At 33.3% G+C, this 16,613-nt stretch overlaps 1 long non-coding RNA gene across 1 annotated transcript; it reads right to left on the bottom strand.

Annotated features, from left to right (window-relative positions):
• Nucleotides 1–238: 238 nt before the first annotated feature.
• On the bottom strand, nucleotides 239–2,003 carry LOC146730188 (uncharacterized). The gene is made up of 2 exons (XR_014927797.1): nucleotides 1,874–2,003; nucleotides 239–373 (listed from the first exon to the last, which is right to left on the bottom strand). It is a non-coding gene; the product is annotated as an uncharacterized LOC146730188 (long non-coding RNA).
• Nucleotides 2,004–16,613: the final 14,610 nt, after the last annotated feature.

Genomic DNA, 16,613 nt, shown 5'->3' with positions numbered 1-16,613 from the left:
ATTTCTGTAAACTGGGTAGATTCATCAGTTGCTTCTGTCCTGACAGTCTCAGTTATGACTGGTGTTGTACGTTCAGTAACTGGAGTTGTATCTTCCTCTGTAATAACTGATGTCAGATCAGTAAATGTTGGCTTAGTAGTTTGAGTACCTGTAAACTGGGTATATTCATCAGTTGCTTCTGTCCTGACAGTCGCAGTTATGACTGTTGTTGTACTTTCAGTAACTGGAGTTGCATCTGTTTCTGTGATAACTGATGTCAGATCGGAAAATGAGGGTTCAGTACCTTGAGTTCCTGAAAACTCTGTAGGTTCTTCAGTTGCTTCTGTCCTGGCAGTCTTTACTGATGTAAATATTGGTGTTTCTGTTTCTTTCCCTACAAGTTTGATGTGTGAAATTTATTAGTTGGTGATTGTACACTGTGTTTTACTATTGTACTATTTACATGCAGTTAATTTATTCTGAAATTATCTTTAAGTGGAAGGCAAAGGCGAGTAGAGATGTTTTGAGCTATAAATTAACAACGCTTATATGCATATGCGAAACAACCCAGAGGACATTAATTAAATAAGTGATTTCCGTTCAACTGTGAGATCTCGCGAGTTGCCGAAAAATTGAACCATTTGATTCTGAACTCGCATTTCTTTAATTCGTAGCTCATATTGAAAGGCCGATATTTGACAGGGGAATATTGCGTTTTAATACCTTATCTTTTCGAAATTGACCATCATCAAATGTGTACATCACATTATCCCATGCAATGTTTGTCACCACTACGACACTTTGACCTTTGTTTGTCCTGTTTTTTTATTCGATTTCACGCATAACGTCTATTGTCTATTAATATGGAACATTGTTGATAATTTTTGGAATAAATAAACACTCCTTCTGATATACTTTGATTTAGAAAATTAATCACTGTTGGGTGTGTAGGTAAAATACAGTTGTTGTTTTCTGAAACGTGTTGAATGTTAATCAAACTAAAACTTAACATGTCTTATTTAACTATTGAGAATAAAAACATATATTTTAATTGATGCATCTTCTAGATTTTGATCTATATCAGTTGCAAGAAGTTTTACGATTGAAAATAATAACTATTATTAACAACGCATATTTGGTTTGTCATTCCCAAAAAAATACCTGAAAAGTGTATATAAGTGTTTTCATTGTGTATTTCTCGATTGACTTAGTTCCTGGAGGTAATGAAAGCAAATTGGAATGTGTGAAGACGATGTGTCTTGTGTTGAGCTATAAGCACTAGAGAAACATATACATTTTCGAAACACAATGCAGAGAACACTTAAGTAATGATTGCCATTGATGAAAATCGTTGTAATCAATACTAACTTCTATGACATAAGTGGAATTCGGAAATAGTTACTCTGCTATAATATAAGTATAAGTAAAGTACCTTCTGTTGATTTTTATTTGATAAATGTTGAAAGATTAACCAAATCACAACATGAAATGTTTGGAGTAGCAGTTTTAATTGTAGTTGTAAGAGACATTTAATGTGATTGAATACATGAAATATAGGTTTTTTATTGAAGTCCGAACACTGTTCAGTATCATAAATTTGCACTATTAGGTGATGCATATAACATTTGGAATATAGCGATAATATATAATATAGAGTCGTCCTTCTCCTGAATTCGAATTCAAAGACGTTAGCAAATAAAAACAGACATAATAGTGTGCGTATATTTATCCCTTTGAATAATTCAAGACCCAATTTATGAGACACGACTTATCACGTTTTGATAAAACGCCATTAAGTGAATTATATTCATGTGACATCCATACGCTAATTGAAATTGAACCTAGTAATGAAAAAAATCATTGTGCCTAATTAATTTAAATAAATCAAACTGACCTGTTATCATTGTTGTATCAGGTGATATCGGAACTGTGGTTGGTCCATTTGTTATTTCTGTAGCGCCTGTACTAACTACACGTGATGAATCAGTCAATGGAGTACTGCCAAAGTATGTTATATAATCACCAGTTGTAGATTCATAAATTTCTAGAAAATAAAACAAGACAATGTTTAGCTCAAAGGCAACACACGCAAATGGAATAAATATCATTTTAGTAATACACATATACATATAAACCATGATTAATTTTCATAAACACACATTGAATACCTTGAATGGATAAAATTACTGAATCATTAAAAATTCCTTGGGAATTTACTAGGGCATCTTCAATATCTGTCTTATTGTGATTAGTGTTGTCGTCTACTTCAACAGTACTATCAACAATAAGGCTTCCATTCCTGAAAAATAAAACAAAATTTTCAATTTATTTTGCTGTAATAACAAACGTAAGAGTGACTGTACAATAGAAAAGATTTAAATATTCAGAATAATTTTTCCTTTACTGATTACCCCATTCTTGAATTATAATGTATGGGAGGTGACTTGAAGACTGCTAGACTGCAGGGTATTCTGAGACAGGAATCATTATATTCTATAAGAAATGAAACTTGAAATTTTGCAAAAGCATGCCATAAAACTATTGTACTATCAATACTAAATCGTTCTCATCTGTCTAGCTATTAAGGCAGTGCGAGCCGAATTGTAGGTTACATGTCATGTTCATTATATTTACATTTGTTTGTAACCAGGGTACCGAAATAAAAACAAAACAGTGCCATGAGAAGTTTCCAAATTATACTGTTTTATTTCCCGCATATCTCAAATTGTTGCACAATGACATAGACACATATTCTGATTTGTGCTGATTTGTAGGTGAGATACATAAAGACGTAGTCTTGTGAAAATGATGCGTTATCCACCTGCCAAATAAATTATTACCAACATTAACACATGTATGTCCACAGTCATGTTGAATACAAGTTTGCACCATAGCTTGGCAAGGATTCCATTGCCTAGTATGGGGTAATATAAGCAAGAAAGATAATATAGACATCCGGCCAATAAGATTGTGTCACTTCACTTCTCTTATATTAAAATAAAGACTGAGGTAATCAATAATGAAGTAATTAATTAACATATCAGAATAACTAAATTTGTTCAACCACAAGTAGTCATTAAATGTCATTAGTGTGTAGCACTGTCTGTCAAATTTGCTGATATACAAACAAGTGTACAATGTAAAGGTAATAATCAAATTGTGTTTATTGTGTTATATATATTTAATATCATGATCATTGATTTGCTAATCATACAATAAGTAGTGTAGTGTAGTGTAAGGTAAAGTGTATGATATATTCACCTGAACTCGTTGATGATATTGCTTATATAAATACTGGCAATAGCAGATTTGTGAAACAAAATATCCAGCTGTAAAAAAAATTATATTTGTTAAATCTATGAAACATGTAAATAATGAACGCTTTCATCAAATTCCAATACTTTATTATTATGCGATTCTACTCACTTCTTCGTAGAAAAATATGGCTTTCTGGTGAAATAGACAAGAGTTCTTGTTTTCAAGCTGAGTACGCCAGGATTCCTTGTAAAACTGTAATTCAACTCTAAATAACCTTTTAAATTGTTTGACTGGTTTATATTGTACACATTCTGTTGTCGCCTCTGAAAATGCAGTGGTGAGAAATACAAATACATTTGAAGCAGCAGAGCACCAGCGCAACTTATATTACATAACAATATGCGAACAAAACGCAGAGAACAATTAGTGAATTACGAAAGATATTGAAAACAATTATTATTGTCAAGGAATATTTGTGGGTATTCGTTTAATTGAGAGTTAGGTACCATGTTATTTGTTAAAATGTGAAACGTGTTGAATTCTTGAATTAACTACCACACGATTAACCTGTTGAGAGAGTACCTGTAGGTTAATCAGTTGAAGTAGAAGTTTTAAAGGTAGTTGTTGCACGTTCAGATGTTTTAGTTAGTTCAGTCTCAGAAACCAAGGTATAATCAGTTCCTTCAGTGGCCGTTTTTCCTGTTGTAATAATGTTCTGAGTCGATTCAATTGGTACGATGTAATGTGCAGTAAGTTGTTATTATGTGAAACGTGTTGAATCCTTATTGAAACTACTACATGAAAAGACCTATTTGCCTGTTGAAAAAATAACTGTAGGCAAATTAGTTGAAGAGAACCTTTCAAATGTAGTTGCTGTAGGTTCAGATGTTTTAGTTAGTTCAGTCTCAGAAACCAAAGTATAATCAGTTCCATCACTGGTCGTATCTCCTGTTGTAATAATGGGCTGGGCTTAATCAGTTACTTCAGTGACTGCTTCTTCTGTTGTAATAATTGGCTGGGTGTAATCAGTTCCTTCACTGACTGTTTCTTTTGTTGTAATAATGTTCCGAGTAGATTCAGTTTGAGCTGTTGTTTTGAATGATTCTTGGGTGGAAATTGGTGGTAATGTTGATGAGACAACATCAGATGTTGCAGTTTCTGTCATAAATCCTACAAGTATTATGAGTTGAAAAATGCGTTGCAAATGATTCGCCAAATGGAAGTTGTATTTATTACTAATAACAAGCTCCATCTAGTTGAATTGCATAACGATTATCTTGAATATGCATGTGAAAATGTACTCAAAGTCAGGTGGGGAAAAGCGTTTTTTCTAACATAATGTTCTGAAAATATGAAAAGTATTGTGCAAGTGTGAAGAAATTTGAAAAAGATTTGAGCTATAAAGCATCAGAGTAAAAAATAGTTAATAAGAATATGAATGCAGAGAACAATTATTGAATTCAGATAGATATGGAAAGGAATTATAATTACAAGGCACTCCCTTTGATATACCTCGAATTCAGAACTTGGTACCATGTAATGTGCAGATTGTTGTTATTATGTGAAACGTGTTGATTCCTTAAAGGAACTACTACATGAAAAGACCTATTTACCTGTTGAGAAAGTACCTGTAGGCAAATCAGTTGAAGTAGAACTTTCAAATGTAGTTGTTGCACGTTCAGATGTTTTAGTTAGATCAGTCCCAGAAACCAAGGTATAATCAGTTCCTTCAGTGGCCGTTTCTTCTGTTGTAATAATGTTCTGAGTAGATTTAGTTTGAGCTGTTGTTTCAAATGTTTCTTGGGTAGAAATTGGTGGTAATGTTGATGACACAACATCAGATGTTGCTGTTTCTGTTATAAATCCTACAAGTATGATGAGTTGAATCAATGCATTGTAAAATGATTCCGCAAATGGAAGTTGTATTTACTAATAATACTAAAGTGCATCTAGTTGAATTGCATAAAGATTATCATAAATGTGCATATGACAATGTACTCAAAGTCAGGTGGGAAAACGCGTTTTTTCTAACATGATGTCCTGCAAAAATGAAAAGAATTGTCCAAATGCGAAGACATTTGAAAAAGATTTAGGCTATAAAGCATCAGAGTAAAGTAAAGTACATAAGAATATGTGCATTGAATGGAGAGAACAATTAGTGAATTCAGATAGATATGGAAATAAATTATAGTTACAAGGCACTCCCGTTGATATACCTTGAATTGTGAACTTGGTACCATGTAATGTGCAGATTGTTGTTATTATGTGAAACGTGTTGATTCCTTAAAGGAACTACTACATGAAAAGACCTATTTACGTGTTGAGAAAGTACCTGTAGGCAAATCAGTTGAAGTAGAACTTTCAAATGTAGTTGATGCACGTTCAGATGTTTTAGTTAGATCAGTCGCAGAAACCAAGGTATAATCAGTTCCTTCAGTGGCCGTTTCTTCTGTTGTAATAATGTTCTGAGTAGATTGAGTTTGAACTGTTGTTTCAAATGTTTCTTGTGTAGAAATTGGTGGTAATGTTGATGACACAACATCAGATGTTGTTGTTTCTGTTATAAATCCTACAAGTATGATGAGTTGAATCAATGCATTGTAAAATGATTCCCCAAATGAAAGTTGTGTTTACTAATAATAATAAGGTGCATCTAGTTGAATTGCATAAAGATTATCTTGAATGTGCATGTGACAATGTACTCAAAGTCAGGTGGGAAAAAGCGTTTTTTCGAACATGATGTCCTGAAAAAATGAAAAGAATTGTCCAAATGCGAAGACATTTGAAAAAGATTTAGGCTATAAAGCACCAGGGTAAAGTAAAGTACATAAGAATATGTGAACTGAATGCAGAGAACAATTAGTGAATTCAGATAGATATGGAAAAGAATTATAGTTACAAGGCACTCCCTTTGATATACCTTGAATTGAGAACTTGGTACCATGTAATCTGCAGATTGTTGTTATTATGTGAACCGTGTTGATTCCTTAAAGGTAATACTACATGAAAAGACCTATTTACCTGTTGAGAAAGTACCTGTAGGCATATCAGTTGAAGTAGAACTTTCAAATGTAGTGCTTGTACGTTCAGATGTTTTAGTTAGATCAGTCCCAGAAACCAAGGTAAACTCAGTTCCTTCAATGGCCGTTTCTTCTGTTGTAATAATGTTCTGAGTAGATTCAGTTTGATCTGTTGTTTCAAATGTTTCTTGGGTGGAAATTGGTGGTAATGTTGATGACACAACATCAGAAGTTGTTGTTTCTGTTATAAATCCTACAAGTATGATGAGTTGAATCAAAGCATTGTAAAATGATTCCCCAAATGGAAGTTGTATTTAATAATAATACTAAGGTGCATCTAGTTGAATCGCATAAAGATTATCTTAAATGTGCATGTGACAATGTACTCAAAGTCAGGTGGGAAAAAGCGTTTTTTCTAACATGATGTTCTGGAAAAATGAAAAGAATTGTCCAATTGCGAAGACATTTGAAAAAGATTTAGGCTATAAAGCACCAGAGTAAAGTGAAGTACATAAGAATATGTGAACTGAAGGCAGAGAAAATTAGTGAATACAGATAGATATGGAAAAGAATTATAGTTACAAGGCACTCCCTTTGATATACCTTGAATTGAGAACTAGGTACCATGTAATGTCCAGTATGTTGTTATTATGTAAAACATGTTCAAACCTAAAGAAACTACCACATGAAAAGACCTATTTACCTGTTGAGAAAGTACCTGTAGGCAAATCAGTTGAAGTAGAACTTTCAAATGTAGTGCTTGTACGTTCAGATGTTTTAGTTAGTTCAGTCCCAGAAACCAAGGTATAATCAGTTCCTTCAGTGACTGTTTCTTCTGTTGTAATAATGTTCTGAGTAGATTTAGTTTGAGCTGTTGTATCAAATGTTTCTTGGGTAGAAATTGGTGGTATCGTTGATGACGCAACATCAGATGTTGTTGTTTCTGTTATAAATCCTACAAGTATGATGAGTTGAATCAAGGCATTGTAAAATGATTCCGCAAATGGAAGTTGTATTTACTAATAATACTAAGGTGCATCTAGTTGAATTGCATAAAGATCATCTTAAATGTGCAAGTGACAATGTACTCAAAGTCAGGTGGGAAAAAGCGTTTTTTCTAACATGATGTCCTGAAAAAATGAAAAGAATTGTCCAAATGCGAAGACATTTGAAAAAGATTTAGGCTATAAAGCACCAGGGTAAAGTAACGTACATAAGAATATGTGAACTGAATGCAGAGAACAATTAGTGAATTCAGATAGATATGGAAAAGAATTATAGTTACAAGGCACTCCCTTTGATATACCTTGAATTGAGAACTTGGTACCATGTAATCTGCAGATTGTTGTTATTATGTGAACCGTGTTGATTCCTTAAAGGTAATACTACATGAAAAGACCTATTTACCTGTTGAGAAAGTACCTGTAGGCATATCAGTTGAAGTAGAACTTTCAAATGTAGTTGTTGCATGTTCAGATGTTTTAGTTAGATCAGTCCCAGAAACCAAGGTAAACTCAGTTCCTTCAATGGCCGTTTCTTCTGTTGTAATAATGTTCTGAGTAGATTCAGTTTGAGCTGTTGTTTCAAATGTTTCTTGGGTGGAAATTGGTGGTAATGTTGATGACACAACATCAAAAGTTGTTGTTTCTGTTATAAATCCTACAAGTATGATGAGTTGAATCAATGCATTGTAAAATGATTCCGCAAATGGAAGTTGTATTTAATAATAATACTAAGGTGCATCTAGTTGAATCGCATAAAGATTATCTTAAATGTGCATGTGACAATGTACTCAAAGTCAGGTGGGAAAAAGCGTTTTTTCTAACATGATGTTCTGGAAAAATGAAAAGAATTGTCCAATTGCGAAGACATTTGAAAAAGATTTAGGCTATAAAGCACCAGAGTAAAGTAAAGTACATAAGAATATGTGAACTGAATGCAGAGAAAATTAGTGAATACAGATAGATATGGAAAAGAATTATAGTTACAAGGCACTCCCTTTGATATACCTTGAATTGAGAACTAGGTACCATGTAATGTCCAGTATGTTGTTATTATGTAAAACATGTTCAAACCTAAAGAAACTACCACATGAAAAGACCTATTTACCTGTTGAGAAAGTACCTGTAGGCAAATCAGTTGAAGTAGAACTTTCAAATGTAGTGCTTGTACGTTCAGATGTTTTAGTTAGTTCAGTCCCAGAAACCAAGGTATAATCAGTTCCTTCAGTGACTGTTTCTTCTGTTGTAATAATGTTCTGAGTAGATTTAGTTTGAGCTGTTGTATCAAATGTTTCTTGGGTAGAAATTGGTGGTATCGTTGATGACGCAACATCAGATGTTGTCGTTTCTGTTATAAATCCTACAAGTATGATGAGTTGAATCAATGCATTGTAAAATGATTCCCCAAATGAAAGTTGTGTTTACTAATAATAATAAGGTGCATCTAGTTGAATTGCATAAAGATTATCTTGAATGTGCATGTGACAATGTACTCAAAGTCAGGTGGGAAAAAGCGTTTTTTCGAACATGATGTCCTGAAAAAATGAAAAGAATTGTCCAAATGCGAAGACATTTGAAAAAGATTTAGGCTATAAAGCACCAGGGTAAAGTAAAGTACATAAGAATATGTGAACTGAATGCAGAGAACAATTAGTGAATTCAGATAGATATGGAAAAGAATTATAGTTACAAGGCACTCCCTTTGATATACCTTGAATTGAGAACTTGGTACCATGTAATCTGCAGATTGTTGTTATTATGTGAACCGTGTTGATTCCTTAAAGGTAATACTACATGAAAAGACCTATTTACCTGTTGAGAAAGTACCTGTAGGCATATCAGTTGAAGTAGAACTTTCAAATGTAGTTGTTGCATGTTCAGATGTTTTAGTTAGATCAGTCCCAGAAACCAAGGTAAACTCAGTTCCATCAATGGCCGTTTTTTCTGTTGTAATAATGTTCTGAGTAGATTCAGTTTGAGCTGTTGTTTCAAATGTTTCTTGGGTGGAAATTGGTGGTAATGTTGATGACACAACATCAGAAGTTGTTGTTTCTGTTATAAATCCTACAAGTATGATGAGTTGAATCAATGCATTGTAAAATGATTCCCCAAATGGAAGTTGTATTTAATAATAATACTAAGGTGCATCTAGTTGAATCGCATAAAGATTATCTTAAATGTGCATGTGACAATGTACTCAAAGTCAGGTGGGAAAAAGCGTTTTTTCTAACATGATGTTCTGGAAAAATGAAAAGAATTGTCCAATTGCGAAGACATTTGAAAAAGATTTAGGCTATAAAGCACCAGAGTAAAGTAAAGTACATAAGAATATGTGAACTGAATGCAGAGAAAATTAGTGAATACAGATAGATATGGAAAAGAATTATAGTTACAAGGCACTCCCTTTGATATACCTTGAATTGAGAACTAGGTACCATGTAATGTCCAGTATGTTGTTATTATGTAAAACATGTTCAAACCTAAAGAAACTACCACATGAAAAGACCTATTTACCTGTTGAGAAAGTACCTGTAGGCAAATCAGTTGAAGTAGAACTTTCAAATGTAGTGCTTGTACGTTCAGATGTTTTAGTTAGTTCAGTCCCAGAAACCAAGGTATAATCAGTTCCTTCAGTGGCCGTTTCTTCTGTTGTAATAATGTTCTGAGTAGATTGAGTTTGAACTGTTGTTTCAAATGTTTCTTGTGTAGAAATTGGTGGTAATGTTGATGACACAACATCAGATGTTGTTGTTTCTGTTATAAATCCTACAAGTATGATGAGTTGAATCAATGCATTGTAAAATGATTCCCCAAATGAAAGTTGTGTTTACTAATAATAATAAGGTGCATCTAGTTGAATTGCATAAAGATTATCTTGAATGTGCATGTGACAATGTACTCAAAGTCAGGTGGGAAAAAGTGTTTTTTTCTAACATGATATTCTGAAAATATGAAAAGTATTGTGCAAGTGTGAAGAAATTTGAAAAAGATTTAGGCTATAAAGCACCAGAGTAAAGTAAAGTACATAAGAATATGTGAACTGAATGCAGAGAACAATTAGTGAATTCAGATAGATATGGAAAAGAATTATAGTTACAAGGCACTCCCTTTGATATACCTTAAATTGAGAACTTGGTACCATGTAATGTGCAGATTGTTGTTATTATGTGAAACGTGTTGATTCATTAAAGGAACTACTACATGAAAAGACATATTTACCTGTTGAGAAAGTACCTGTAGGCAAATCAGTTGAAGTGGAACTTTCAAATGTAGTTGTTGCACGTTCAGATGTTTTAGTTAGTTCAGTCCCAGAAACCAAGGTATAATCAGTTCCTTCAGTGACTGTTTCTTCTGTTGTAATAATGTTCTGAGTAGATTTAGTTTGAGCTGTTGTATCAAATGTTTCTTGGGTAGAAATTGGTGGTATCGTTGATGACGCAACATCAGATGTTGTCGTTTCTGTTATAAATCCTACAAGTATGATGAGTTGAATCAAGGCATTGTAAAATGATTCCGCAAATGGAAGTTGTATTTACTAATAATACTAAGGTGCATCTAGTTGAATTGCATAAAGATCATCTTAAATGTGCAAGTGACAATGTACTCAAAGTCAGGTGGGAAAAAGCGTTTTTTCTAACATGATGTCCTGAAAAAATGAAAAGAATTGTCCAAATGCGAAGACATTTGAAAAAGATTTAGGCTATAAAGCACCAGGGTAAAGTAAAGTACATAAGAATATGTGAACTGAATGCAGAGAACAATTAGTGAATTCAGATAGATATGGAAAAGAATTATAGTTACAAGGCACTCCCTTTGATATACCTTGAATTGAGAACTTGGTACCATGTAATCTGCAGATTGTTGTTATTATGTGAACCGTGTTGATTCCTTAAAGGTAATACTACATGAAAAGACCTATTTACCTGTTGAGAAAGTACCTGTAGGCATATCAGTTGAAGTAGAACTTTCAAATGTAGTTGTTGCATGTTCAGATGTTTTAGTTAGATCAGTACCAGAAACCAAGGTATAATCAGTTTCTTCAGTGGCCGTTTCTTCTGTTATAATAATGTTCTGAGTAGATTCAGTTTGAGCTGTTGTTTCAAATGTTTCTCGGGTGGAAATTGGTGGTAATGTTGATGACACAACATCAGAAGTTGTTGTTTCTGTTATAAATCATACAAGTATGATGAGTTGAATCAATGCATTGTAAAATGATTCCCCAAATGGAAGTTATATTTACTAATAATACTAAGGTGCATCTTCAATGTGCATGTGACAATGTACTCAAAGTCAGGTGGGAAAAAGCGTTTTTTCTAACATGATGTTCTGGAAAAATGAAACGAATTGTCCAATTGCGAAGACATTTGAAAAAGATTTAGGCTATAAAGCACCAGGGTAAAATAAAGTACATAAGAATATGTGAACTGAATGCAGAAAACAATTAGTGAATTCAGATAGATATGGAAAAGAATTATAGTTACAAGGCACTCCCTTTGATAAACCTTGAATTGCGAACTTGGTACCATGTAATGTGCCGATTGATGTTATTATGTGAAAAGTGTTGATTCCTTAAAGGAACTACTACATAAAAAGACCTATTTACCTGTCGAGAAAGTGCCTGTAGGCAAATCAGTTGAAGTAGAACTTTCAAATGTAGTTGTTGCACGTTCAAATGTTTTAGTTAGTTCAGTCCCAGAAACGAAGGTATAATCAGTTCCTTCAGTGGCCGTTTCTTCTGTTGTAATAATGTTCTGAGTAGATTCAGTTTGAGCTGTTGTTACAATTGTTTCTTGGGTGGAAATTGGTGGTAAAGTTGATGACACAACATCAGAAGTTGTTGTTTTTGTTATAAATCCTACAAGTATGATGAGTTGAATCAATGCATTGTAAAATGATTCCCCAAATGGAAGTTGTATTTACTACTAATAATAAGGCGCATCTAGTTGAATTGCGTAAAGATTATCTTGAATGTGCATGTGACAATGTACTCAAAGTCAGGTGGGGGGAAGGCGTTTTTTCTAACATAATGTTCTGAAAAAAATAAAAGAATTGTGCAAGTGTGAAGAAATTTGAAAAAGAATTGAGCTATAAAGCACCAGAGTAAAGTAAAGTACATAAGAATATGTGAACTGAATGCAGAGAACAATTAGTGAATTCAGATAGATATGGAAAAGCATTTTAGTTACAAGGCACTCCATTTGATATACCTTGAATTGAGAATTTGGTACCATGTAATGTCCAGTATGTTGTTATTATGTAAAACATGTTCAAACCTAAAGAAACTACCACATGAGAAGACCTATTTACCTGTTGAGAAAGTACCTGTAGGCATATCAGTTGAAGCAGAACTTTCAAATGTAGTTGTTGCACGTTCAGATATTTTAGTTAGATCAGTCCCAGAAACCAAGGTAAACTCAGTTCCTTCAATGGCCGTTTCTTCTGTTGTAATAATGTTCTGAGTAGATTCAGTTTGAGCTGTTGTTTCAAATGTTTCTTGGGTGGAAATTGGTGGTAATGTTGATGACACAACATCAGAAGTTGTTGTTTCTGTTATAAATCCTACAAGTATGATGAGTTGAATCAATGCATTGTAAAATGATTCCCCAAATGGAAGTTGTATTTAATAATAATACTAAGGTGCATCTAGTTGAATCGCATAAAGATTATCTTAAATGTGCATGTGACAATGTACTCAAAGTCAGGTGGGAAAAAGCGTTTTTTCTAACATGATGTTCTGGAAAAATGAAAAGAATTGTCCAATTGCGAAGACATTTGAAAAAGATTTAGGCTATAAAGCACCAGAGTAAAGTAAAGTACATAAGAATATGTGAACTGAATGCAGAGAAAATTAGTGAATACAGATAGATATGGAAAAGAATTATAGTTACAAGGCACTCCCTTTGATATACCTTGAATTGAGAACTAGGTACCATGTAATGTCCAGTATGTTGTTATCATGTAAAACATGTTCAAACCTAAAGAAACTACCACATGAAAAGACCTATTTACCTGTTGAGAAAGTACCTGTAGGCAAATCAGTTGAAGTAGAACTTTCAAATGTAGTGCTTGTATGTTCAGATGTTTTAGTTAGTTCAGTCCCAGAAACCAAGGTATAATCAGTTCCTTCAGTGACTGTTTCTTCTGTTGTAATAATGTTCTGAGTAGATTTAGTTTGAGCTGTTGTATCAAATGTTTCTTGGGTAGAAATTGGTGGTATCGTTGATGACGCAACATCAGATGTTGTCGTTTCTGTTATAAATCCTACAAGTATGATGAGTTGAATCAAGGCATTGTAAAATGATTCCGCAAATGGAAGTTGTATTTACTAATAATACTAAGGTGCATCTAGTTGAATTGCATAAAGATCATCTTAAATGTGCAAGTGACAATGTACTCAAAGTCAGGTGGGAAAAAGCGTTTCTTCTAACATGATGTCCTGAAAAAATGAAAAGAATTGTCCAAATGCGAAGACATTTGAAAAAGATTTAGGCTATAAAGCACCAGGGTAAAGTAAAGTACATAAGAATATGTGAACTGAATGCAGAGAACAATTAGTGAATTCAGATAGATATGGAAAAGAATTATAGTTACAAGGCACTCCCTTTGATATACCTTGAATTGAGAACTTGGTACCATGTAATCTGCAGATTGTTGTTATTATGTGAACCGTGTTGATTCCTTAAAGGTAATACTACATGAAAAGACCTATTTACCTGTTGAGAAAGTACCTGTAGGCATATCAGTTGAAGCAGAACTTTCAAATGTAGTTGTTGCATGTTCAGATGTTTTAGTTCGATCAGTCCCAGAAACCAAGGTAAACTCAGTTCCTTCAATGGCCGTTTCTTCTGTTGTAATAATGTTCTGAGTAGATTCAGTTTGAGCTGTTGTTTCAAATGTTTCTTGGGTTGAAATTGGTGGTAATGTTGATGACACAACATCAGAAGTTGTTGTTTCTGTTATAAATCCTACAAGTATGATGAGTTGAATCAATGCATTGTAAAATGATTCCTCAAATGGAAGTTGTGTTTACTAATAATAATAAGGTGCATCTAGTTGAATTGCGTGAAGATTATTTTGAATATGCATGTGACAATGTACTCAAGGTCAGGTGGGGGAAGGCGTTTTTTCTAACATAATGTTCTGAAAAAATTAAAAGAATTGTGCAAGTGTGAAGAAATTTGAAAAAGATTTGAGCTATAAAGCACCAGAGTAAAGTAAAGTACATAAGAATATGCGAACTGAATGCAGAAAACAATTATTGAATTCAGATAGATATGGAAAAGAATTATAGTTACAAGGCACTCCCTTTGATATACCTTGAATTTAGAACTTAGTACCATGTAATGTGCAGATTGTTGTTGTTATGTGAAACGTTTTGATTCCTTAAAGGAACTACTACATGAAAAGACCTATTTACCCGTTGAGAAAGTACCTGTAGGCAAATCAGTTGAAGTAGAACTTTCAAATGTAGTTGTTGCACGTTCAGATGTTTTAGTTAGATCAGTACCAGAAACCAAGGTATAATCAGTTTCTTCAGTGGCCGTTTCTTCTGTTATAATAATGTTCTGAGTAGATTCAGTTTGAGCTGTTGTTTCAAATGTTTCTCGGGTGGAAATTGGTGGTAATGTTGATGACACAACATCAGAAGTTGTTGTTTCTGTTATAAATCCTACAAGTATGATGAGTTGAATCAATGCATTGTAAATTGATTCCCCAAATGGAAGTTATATTTACTAATAATACTAAGGTGCATCTTCAATGTGCATGTGACAATGTACTCAAAGTCAGGTGGGAAAAAGCGTTTTTTCTAACATAATGTTCTGAAAAAATAAAAGAATTGTGCAAGTGTGAAGAAATTTGAAAAAGAATTGAGCTATAAAGCACCAGAGTAAAGTAAAGTACATAAGAATATGTGAACTGAATGCAGAGAACAATTAGTGAATTCAGATAGATATGGAAAAGCATTATAGTTACAAGGCACTCCATTTGATATACCTTGAATTGAGAACTTGGTACCATGTAATGTCCAGTATGTTGTTATTATGTAAAACATGTTCAAACCTAAAGAAACTACCACATGAGAAGACCTATTTACCTGTTGAGAAAGTACCTGTAGGCAAATCAGTTGAAGTAGAACTTTCAAATGTAGTTGTTGCACGTTCAGATATTTTAGTTAGATCAGTCCCAGAAACGAAGGTATAATCAGTTCCTTCAGTGGCCGTTTCTTCTGTTGTAATAATGTTCTGAGTAGATTCAGTTTGAGCTGTTGTTTCGAATGTTTTTTGGGTGGAAATTGGAGGTAATGTTGATGAGACAACATCAGATGTTGCTGTTTCTGATATAAATCCTACAAGTATTATGAGTTGAAAAGTGCGTTGTAAAATGATTCGCCAAATGGAAGTTGTATTTATTACTAATAACAATCTGCATCTAGTTGAATTGCGTAAAGATTATATTGAATATGCATGTGAAAATGTACTCAAAGTCAGGTGGGAAAAAGTGTTTTTTTCTAACATGATATTCTGAAAATATGAAAAGTATTGTGCAAGTGTGAAGAAATTTGAAAAAGATTTAGGCTATAAAGCACCAGAGTAAAGTAAAGTACATAAGAATATGTGAACTGAATGCAGAGAACAATTAGTGAATTCAGATAGATATGGAAAAGAATTATAGTTACAAGGCACTCCCTTTGATATACCTTAAATTGAGAACTTGGTACCATGTAATGTGCAGATTGTTGTTATTATGTGAAACGTGTTGATTCATTAAAGGAACTACTACATGAAAAGACATATTTACCTGTTGAGAAAGTACCTGTAGGCAAATCAGTTGAAGTGGAACTTTCAAATGTAGTTGTTGCACGTTCAGATGTTTTAGTTAGTTCAGTCCCAGAAACCAAGGTATAATCAGTTCCTTCAGTGACCGTTTCTTCTGTTGTAATAATGTTCTGAGTAGATTTAGTTTGAGCTGTTGTTTCAAATGTTTCTTGGGTAGAAATTGGTGGTAATGTTGATGACACAACATCAGATGTTCTTGTTTCTGTTATAAATCCTACAAGTATGATGAGTTGAATCAATGCATTGTAAAATGATTCCCCAAATAGAAGTTGTATTTACTAATATTAATAAGGTGCATCTAGTTGAAATGCGTAAAGATTATCTTAAATGTGCATGTTACAATGTACTCAAAGTCAGGTGGGAAAAAGCGTTTTTTCTAACATGATGTTCTGGAAAAATTCAAAGAATTGACCAAATGCGAAGACATTTGAAAAAGATTTAGGCTATAAAGCACCAGGGTAAAGTAAAGTACATAAGAATATGTGAACTGAATGCAGAGAACAATTAGTGAATTCAGA

Source organism: Saccoglossus kowalevskii, chromosome 20 (assembly GCF_978046115.1).
Source record: "Saccoglossus kowalevskii chromosome 20, keSacKowa6.1, whole genome shotgun sequence".
Lineage (NCBI taxonomy): Eukaryota > Metazoa > Hemichordata > Enteropneusta > Harrimaniidae > Saccoglossus > Saccoglossus kowalevskii.
This window is presented reverse-complemented; position numbering and strand designations above follow the sequence as displayed.